Genomic DNA, 9,265 nt, shown 5'->3' on the forward strand with positions numbered 1-9,265 from the left:
ACTATTTCCCTCCCCCGGCCTCACAGTGGACCTGCCGCTTTTCAGCTGTTTGGGGGCCATCTCCACCAGCGCTGGACACCGCAAGGTTCAGCCCTAGCTAATTAATTCATCAGCATTTCCATGGCACTCGTCACTATCGCATCAGTGGGGCCAGTTAAGCCTACCAGCGTCCCCTCCTTCACAGATGGGGTATGTGAGAACAGAGAGGCAGCCAGTCAGGATAAAGAAAAGAGCCCTGCTTTGTGGCCCACGGCTCAAACCACTGCACCACATCCATAAAGGCAGAACAGCCAGGCAGCATGCAAAGGCTGGGGCCTGTAGATCTATCCAGACTGGAGTTGCTGTTTGTTTTGGATAGACTAGCAGTTTAGCAACTGCGGTTACAGAGTTGGGAGGCATTGCTCACCAAGCAGCTCTGATGATCCAGCCAGAACTTACGTCTCCTCTGGCCATGATCCAGCCAGGCCTTTGGGTTCACGAGGAAGTATCTGTTCTCTCCACGAAAGCACCAGGCAAAAAAATTTCAGGGAACAGGCATAGAATCATAGAATCCTAGGGTTAGAAGGGACTGCAAGTGGATGTCCATCTAATGGACTTTCATCTCTGCTGCATGGCTTACAATGAATGGGGAACCTGGGCCTCTCAAATGGAGGAACGAAACATTGCATTGGTGCTGAGAGTCCTACCTGCCCACTGAAGCCAATGGGAGTGGAGGGTGCTCAGCACTTCTGGCCCCAAACCCATGGGAGTTCCATGCGAACAGCTCTCATGGCCAGTAGCAAGGGACACCCATGTAATGGAGGGGCTGCTGCTAGAGGGGGCCCACCTGTTCCCATAGGCGCCGACTTCCCCTCTTCCCAGTGGGTGCTCAACCCACCCCGCCCCTGGCCCTACCCCTGCTCCGCCCTCACCCCGCCCCCATTCCACCCCCTTCCCCCAAAGTCCCCGCCCCCTTCCCACCCTCTTCCTCTAAGTCCCTGCCCCGCCCCGCCTCTTCTCCACCTCCTCCCCTGAGCATGCCACGTACCCGCTACTCCACATCCCTCCTGGAAAGTCCTAAGTGCCACCAAACAGCTGTTAGGCGGTGGGAAGCGCTGGAAGGGAGGGTGAGGAGTGGGGATGCAGCACGCTCGGGGGAGGCTGGGGGGAGAAGGAGATGAGGGGGTGGGAGTTTGGCTGCCAGTGGGTGCAGAGCACCCACAAATTTTTTCCCCTGGGTGCTCCAGCCACAGCGCACCCATGGAGTTGGCGCCTATGCCTGTCCCCCCTTCACCCTGTTCTGTGTATGCTGAATTCCCACCTTTCCATGGGTAAGCCATGCCTGCTCGGTGTGGTTCTCTGTCCCCCTCTAGTGATAACCAGGCCAACTAGCAATTGATGAGCCTGGTACAGCCTTGGCCAAGTTAGTTGAGACAGTAGAAGCTCATGCATTAAAATCCAGAGGTCCTGGTTTTGATCCCTGCTGCTGACAACTCCAACCAGGGGTGTCAGCGTTATACACATATGATCAGTAGAGGAGCCAGCTGGGCACGTCTGTGCCTGCTAATTCCCTGCCCTCTGCAGGTTCACACTGTGCCCAAAGAGCACCGTACAGACAGGGAAGCAAAGACATGGTCCCTGCTATAGGATGCAGGGGGTAGATGAGGAGGCAGGGCGAGGGTGACCAATAGAACAGGGTGCAGTTATTTATGGCTGTTATGTAAATATCTTGCTGGTTCTTGTAGGTGTATTGACTTTAATTGTACAGATAAGGAGGTTAGGCAGAGGAGCTTCCAATTACAGCAGAAAGATCTGGAAAATTGGGTGTGGGTGTGCTTCTCTACGGCAGCATACAGGAAGGTGGGGTAATTAGACACACCAGCAATGTTAATTATGTGCATTGTAGTAGCACCTAGAGGCATGAAATGAGATTAGATCCCCATCATGCTAGATATGTGCAGACAATCACAGCCCTGAAGAGCCCAGAATCTAAATCGGAAGACAGACAAAGGACTGATTATTAGTCCCAGTTTGCAGATGAGGAACTGAGAGCGAGTGACTTGGCTAAGCTCACACAGGGAGAGCTGGGGAACTGAACCCAGATCGCCTGGGTTTTAGTGCTTTGCTTTAACCACAAGGCGATTCTTTACCAGGATCACTGAGTGCAGCCCTTCTCTCCTTACATGAGTAGCACCTTCCCATTGATGTCAATGAGACTACTCATGTGAGTAAGGGCTGCAGGATAGGATCTCAATGGCTAGATGTGGCATGTTTCTGAGTACTCATGATGATAAGGGGGCACCAGTCATGGAGCAGGACCCTACTGTGCTTGGTGCTGTACAAACACAGAACAAAGGGATGATCCCTGATTCCAAGAATTTACAATCTAAGTATAAGACAAGTCCAAGTGGGAGATTATGAGCATCTGGGGGCAGGACCATCCCTTTGTTACAGCCTCTTGCGAGGTGTCGAGCAGAGGTGGCTGGAAAACAGATTCTCTGTCTGGCAAAAAAAAAATAAAAATTGAGAAATCAAAAATAAATAAATAAATGTGTCCCTAATTGGGACAAACAGCCAAAATGTCAGTTATGTTCATGAAACATTCTGAACAAAAATTCACGTTGGGTCAATCAAACCTTTTAGTTCCATACATTCAAAATGTTTCTTTTCTTTTCTAATTTTTTTATATAAATTAAAGTCAATTTCTAAACAAAAGGTTGGTTTGATGGGAAACATCCCAACTTTTCAGTCTGCAAATGTCAAAGTGGGACATTTAGGCATTTTCAGAACTTTTTTTCCCCTCCATTTTTTTCCTTTTCAAAATGAAATGTCATAGAAACTCATGAAAAAAATTCGGTTTCGTCAACGCGGCCGTGACCTTTTCCGACGGAAAACTGCTGGGCAGAAAATTTTCCAGCCAGCTCTAATGTCAACTTCTCAGGTCTCATGGAAGATGCTCAGCGCTCCGGGTGCTCCGCACCTGGCAGAATTGAGCCCTGAAGGGAGCAGTTTTCTATCCCTCCTGAGCCTTAGGTTTGCGTTGAACAATATACGGGGTCATCTCCTGCCAAAGGAGGGGGAAGAAATTGCTTCACTCTCTCTAGGGCTGACTTACTTCCTGGGTCTGTTTGGGGAAGGTGAGGAGAGCTATTGATCGCTGCTGTCACCAGCTGACCTGCCCCTACGGGAGCCGGGAAGCAATGGCTAGTTGCACTGTACAATCTGCAGTGAGTTTGCTGTGGGGCTGGTGGCGAGGCGCTCGCAGACGTTGCCATAGAGATTAGAATAGGGCAGGAAGCTGGCTCCACTCTCCCTGTGTCCATTAACAAGCAGCGTTTCCCCTGCATCCATATGCCAGCCAGTTCTTAGTGGAACTGCAGCACAGGTGTGCGGTGGGGAGGGTGCAGATGGTGCCGATGCTGGGAACAACGGTGGCTCGCCCTTTTGGCCTGTGGTTTCCAATCAGGGATGGGATGCTGATACTCTCACTCCACAAGTGGCCAATGAATGGGGCTGCTTGGGGAGGAAGATTTCACTCCGCATGAGGAAGGGGGTATCAGAATTCGGTGGCTTTGGGTTAGCAATAGGAGCACATTTGGGGAATTGTGTTGCACGGATCTGTCTCGGTGCACTTATACACCGAAACATACGCAGCATTGGTGGGACAAAGAGCAGGTGGATAAATAACAGTCCTTGCATAATGGAAGTTAGAGACTGAAAAGACCTGTTAGGTCATCTGGCCATCCCCAGGTCTCTGTGGAGGATTGCTCTCCCTGCATTACATTCGAGCGTGTGAATCTCTGATCTATTACTGTATCATTTGCCATATGTCCCGGCCGCACATCTCCATTTCCATAATGTCCTTCAGTAGCCTGGAACAACCTTCAGTCTCAGGAATCAAGAAGGAAAAAACTGTGTTCAAGACTAGTCTCTCTCTGGGCCTGATCCAAAGTCCATCAATGTCATTGGGAGTTTTCCCATTGACTTCAGTATGTGTTGGATCGGGCCCTCTGGGAGTAGGTGTGTAGGGAATATGACATAAATACAGGGCCGGCTCCAGGCACCAAGCACCCAAGTTGGTGCTTGGGGCGGCACCTGGAGGGGGGCGGCGCGGCGCTCCGGCCGCCGGGGAGAGCGGGGCCACAGCCGGGCTCACCGCCCTGCCCCCGGCGCTCTGGCCGCCGGGGGGTGAGAGAGCCGAGCCCCCGCCGGGGCTCGCCGCCCTGCCCTCGGCGCTCTGGCCGCCGGGGGGTGAGCCGAGCCCCCGCCGGGGCTCGCCGCCCTCCTTTTTGCCTTGGGCGGCAAAAAAGCCAGAGCCGGCCCTGCATAAATACATACAGCAGTACAGCTTAAAGGACTGATTGGATTGAGTTTCATATGGTGGCATTACTCATGGGTAGTGAAGCCATGAATGCATTATGCAGGTCACTGCGGAGCAAACCTTTCTACTGTAGGACCACTATCTATCATCATGTATTCCTTCGACACGCTCTCAGGCTGTGTCTACACTTACGGCGGTGTGTAGAGCCCAGACACTGCATGCCCCCCCAGCATGGGTATAAACAGCAGTGTAGACAGTGAGGCACTGCCTAGGTGAGTATAGACACACCAGAACCTTAGGGTATGTACCCTGCATGGCTCTCTACACCCCCAAGCAATGTCTTCTCTGTCTACATTGGTATTTTTAGCGGTATAGTGTCCTGCTGCCAGAGCCTTTCCCCACTGTCTCCCCCCCCACACCAGAGCCTTTCACCACCATGCATAGCTACACAGCGCAATGTGGACGCAGCCTGCTTTTCACTGTGGCATGTAGCTCTACGTACCCTACACACCACTGCCAGTGTAGACAAGGCTACAGACACACACATAAACAGACTGTCTGGATCTGAACACGTTTTGTTACCGAACAAATATGTTCAAGAAAAAACACTTTGGGAACGTTTTAGATCATTTTACGTTTTTTACTGGGACCAGTTCTTGAACCTGTACTGGCTTAGTGCCCAGAGGGTCTCACCTCCACGGGTGCAGACAGGCATAGCTCCCCCATGAGTGCAACTGCACAGGACAGAGAGTGAGGTATACAAGGCCCCACATCTGAGCTAAAGTCACTTTTCTGAACCCCCAAATGTCACGATTTTAAAGTCTGTTTCCCCAAAAGTCTATGATCATACTTCTTGCCTCTTGCCCTTTGTCTGTTTAGTCCGTCAGCTCTCCAGCTCAGGACCGTTTCTTAGGATGTGTTTGTACAGCGCCTAGCGCCATGGGGTCCCAACCTGGATTTGAACCTGGAGGTACTAATGTAATACCACAAGTGCCACCACTAATACAGTGACAAATAAACACATCAGCTGGCTGCTGATGCTAGCTGGAACAGCAGTGAAATAGTTAACGCTGAGTTATCACCAGCGTTCCCACCATTGTTCCTTCTTCACGGTAATAAAACCTGATCACACAGTCCCATGTTCCAGCGCCAGCTCTGGACTCCTCCCAGCTCATAAACATATTGTCTTTCCTATGGTAGCCCTGGCCGCTGGGGGAGAACATTCCCACCCTGGGCTCGCATTGCGTGGCATCCTTTACATTCCAGTCGCAAGCAAATGAAGTCAATGGAAAGCCTCCCGTTGATTTCAACAGGTTTGGATCAGGCCCTAAGTCTCGTCCCCAGACTCTGGGAGGCGAGTAGGAAGCGCTGAGCTTTTTTCACTTTCTGCTACCTGTAATTAGGCGATGCATCCTGGCCCTTTCCTTTGTTGCTTCTCTCAAATAATGATCAGGAAGATCCAGAGAGGGGAGCCGTGGGGGCCGGCTGACCCATCGCTCGCTGGTTTGCAGGGGAAATGAAACGGTTTCACCAGACTTCAGAAAAAGAGCAAAGCTGTGATGAAAAGGGATTCAGGGAAAAGGGAGGGGACCGGCCCTGTCAAACACACCCGGCCAGCAGCACTGCATCCCCCGGTCATCCCCGACGGAGAGAATTCAGTACCACTGACCTAGCAGTGCCTTGTGAATTTCCTTGTGTGTCTGCTCTTCTTTCTGCAGGGGAAAGGCTGTTTGCCCAGAGAGGCGCTAAAGATTACAAACTAGTATTTTCCCGAGCATCTCTCTGAGCATATAGTACACCCAGGCTCACCGATCCTGATCCTGAGGAACCGTGGTTCCCCCCTGGCCTCACACTCTGCGGGGAGCAATCAAGGTTTTGTTCCCTACATTTTACAGGACTTTTTCCAGGCTAATTTCAAATCTCAGTGGTCAGTATCAGGGCTGCACTGTATAAACACAGAGGTAGGCAGGGTCCCCACAAGCGAAGACGCTATCCCCCCTTGTCAACCTCGAATAATTCCCCACACTTCCCAGGTGTGCATAGCCTGAGTTGGGGGGGGAGGGGAATCCTGGCCCCGCTGAAGTTTTGGTATTGATTTCAATGGACCCTGGATTTCACCCATAGCGTTTAATTCTGACTTCTTCCTCGGAGGCCAGCTCCCAGCTTTTCGCATACTGTAGGAGCCCATCCTCAGCCAATTGCAACTGGTCCTCACCTCCTGTTATGCACAAACCCGGCCAGGGTCTGACCAGTACCCGTGCGGGACAGAGAAGCAGAGTTCTGGAACTGCCCTGATGGGACCTAAAGGCTGGATTTGCAGAAGCACTCAGGTCCCATTTGGCAACAGAATAAGCAGCTGTGTAGCCAAGGGAGCCCAGCCCGTTGGGTGCAGATCCCTACTGAAAACACAGGCACTTCTGGATGCCAGGCACTTTGCGAATCCGGCCCTGCCTAAACAGGAGCTGAGCTCTGTTGAAAATCTGGCCCCATTGTGAGTGCAGAGCAGGTGGAAGCCTGGCCCCGAGCTCTTTTGAACATGCTGGTCCCAAGGGCTCGGTTGTGGCCTTCGCCACAGCCTTGCGCCGTCAGTGGGGGCTCCCGGCAGGGCTCTCGACCCACCACCCCAAAGAAGGGAGAGTAAGTAGCCATTGGAACCGCTTGCCCAGGGACGTGGCCCACTGAGGTCGTTACATGGAGACTGGATGGCGTTCTCAGAGGTACCCCTGGCAAGGCAACATGACTGGGGCTTGGTGCAGGGCTTGCTGGGTAGAATTCTCTAGGAGGTCCGACTAGGATGATCACAATGGGCTCCCTTCTGGCCTTAAAATCTAGGAAGCTGTGAATCCATCCTGGAGCGCCTGAATGCACAGGGGCAGTGTGGACGTGAGCCCTGCTCTGCACTGCTCCCCCCCACCCCGCCCACTGTAGGATGGTTTGTGCCCTGGCAGTGCCAGGAGGGAGCAGCCCCTGATCCACAAAGGGCAAGAATGGTGAGCCTCGCCTGAGGACACAAATGGGGTGAGGGCAGGCTCCTTGTGCCCAGCTGCATACAGGTCAGACACACCCCGTTGCCGAAGGTCCCAAGGGCACCTGGGCTTGTGCCCTTTCTGCCCTCCGCTGGCTGGTGCCCTTCACTCCAGAACCAGCTGCGTTCCACTGGGGCTGTGTGAACAGAGGCAACAAAGCGCTTAGGGATCCTTCGGCAGGAACATTGGCCTGTGTAAACGTAAAGCGTTCTGACTCCTTATAGGGGTGAATGAAAAATCCCTCTCTCCCTGGGAGGGGTGGGGAGCGAGTTAAGTCTTTACATACAGGAGGGAATTTAGCCAGGGAAGGGGGGTTTCTTGCAGAAGTTCTTTACTCCTTTCAGGGCTTGATCCTGTGAGCTGCAGAGCACCCTGCGCATCCACTGAAGTTTTTAGGAATGGACGCAGCTCATGGCAGCTCCCTGCCGCTTGCAATATTGGGCTCCAAGTTCCTTTTAAAACAATCCAGGTACAGGGGGGTCGGTATCCACTGTCTGCCATAGCTATTGTTCCAGACTCTCTGTCTCATCCAGTTCCGTGCCTTAGTATGTGATCCATTCAAACACCCGGCGGATTCATTTCTTTACCAGGCATTCACCAGCATTGTCAATCCATCCACAATTGTTTAAAGATGAATTGACAGCTAACTGCCCCCGAAAGATTCCAGCTCTGCTAACTACCAGAGGGTCAGGCGCCTCTTTCCTGGACTCAGTTTCTCTGCTATGTTTTAAAACCTCTGGTGGCTGAGAGTTTTTGATCATAGAATCATAGAATCTCAGGGTTGGAAGGGACCTCAGGAGGTCATCTAGTCCAACCCCCTGCTCAAAGCAGGACCAATCCCCAACTAAATCAGGTGACGATGAGCAGAACGCATATACAAAATGAATGTATAATGATCACAGGACAAGAGGTAACATTTAAATGTGCATTCGCAGACAGTCCTGCTTTAGCAGAGAGATGAGAAATGTTAACTCTTCGAACACCATCCAACACCACATTTTAACACTATGGCCCTTAAAGAAACAAATCACTGGAATCTACTTACAGCAGAATCTCCCGAATTTCTATTGACAACCGGGAGCTGCACTGAACTTTGTAAATTAGCAAATCCGTGAGCAAACACAGCAAAGATAATCAACCCATCGCCAGGTGGACCGGGGTTTATTTACTGGAAAGGAGCAGTTTAGTTGTATTCACGTTAATAATGTTGTAATCACAGCAAATATGCTGTTGTATATTTCATAAGGGCAGAGACGTCTTAATAATAAGAGAGCTGGCTGCTCTGGAATCTTTACTGAGAAGTAGGGAGAGATCCCCATAGTAATTTACGTGTGTGTCAATTATACGGTGCGTGGACTGGCGGTGTTCTGCTGTGCTATGATTAAAGAAACCCAAAGCCAGTGTAAAAGGCTTTGCAGGAGTTCTGGATTTTTTCCCAATGTTAGAATAGACTGTCTGGGCCATCTCCTCAGCTGATATAGATCGGTAGAGTTCTGGTGGAGCTGATTCGCTCCAGTTGAGGATCTAGCACCGTGTCTGATTCAAAGACGGAATGACAATAGCTAAACCTGAAAACACCATCCCCCAGTGCAGCCCATCTTGCCTACACCTAGCACCCCAACATTCACTTGCACTGTGTCGGGGCCTTGAGCAGCAGATGATTTTCCCTTACATAGGCCAGACTCTGCTCAGTTCCACCCGTGTCAATCTAGGGATTTTCTATTGACTTTGGCCAAGTTACCCCCCACCCACATCCCATTTACAGCCATGTAACCGAGAAGGGAATCTGTTCCCGTACCGGCTAGCTGGGAGTCTAACTGAATGTCCTTGATGGGTTTTTGGGGGGGGATGCAGCAGCCACTCGGGGCCAAATTCTGCTCTGATCTATACCCTGCCACAAGCCCATTCAAATCAACCGCACTGCCCAGGGTGTAGTCCC

Source organism: Terrapene carolina, unplaced genomic scaffold (assembly GCF_002925995.2).
Source record: "Terrapene carolina triunguis isolate 2854851 unplaced genomic scaffold, T_m_triunguis-2.0 Scaffold228, whole genome shotgun sequence".
NCBI lineage: Eukaryota > Metazoa > Chordata > Testudines > Emydidae > Terrapene > Terrapene triunguis.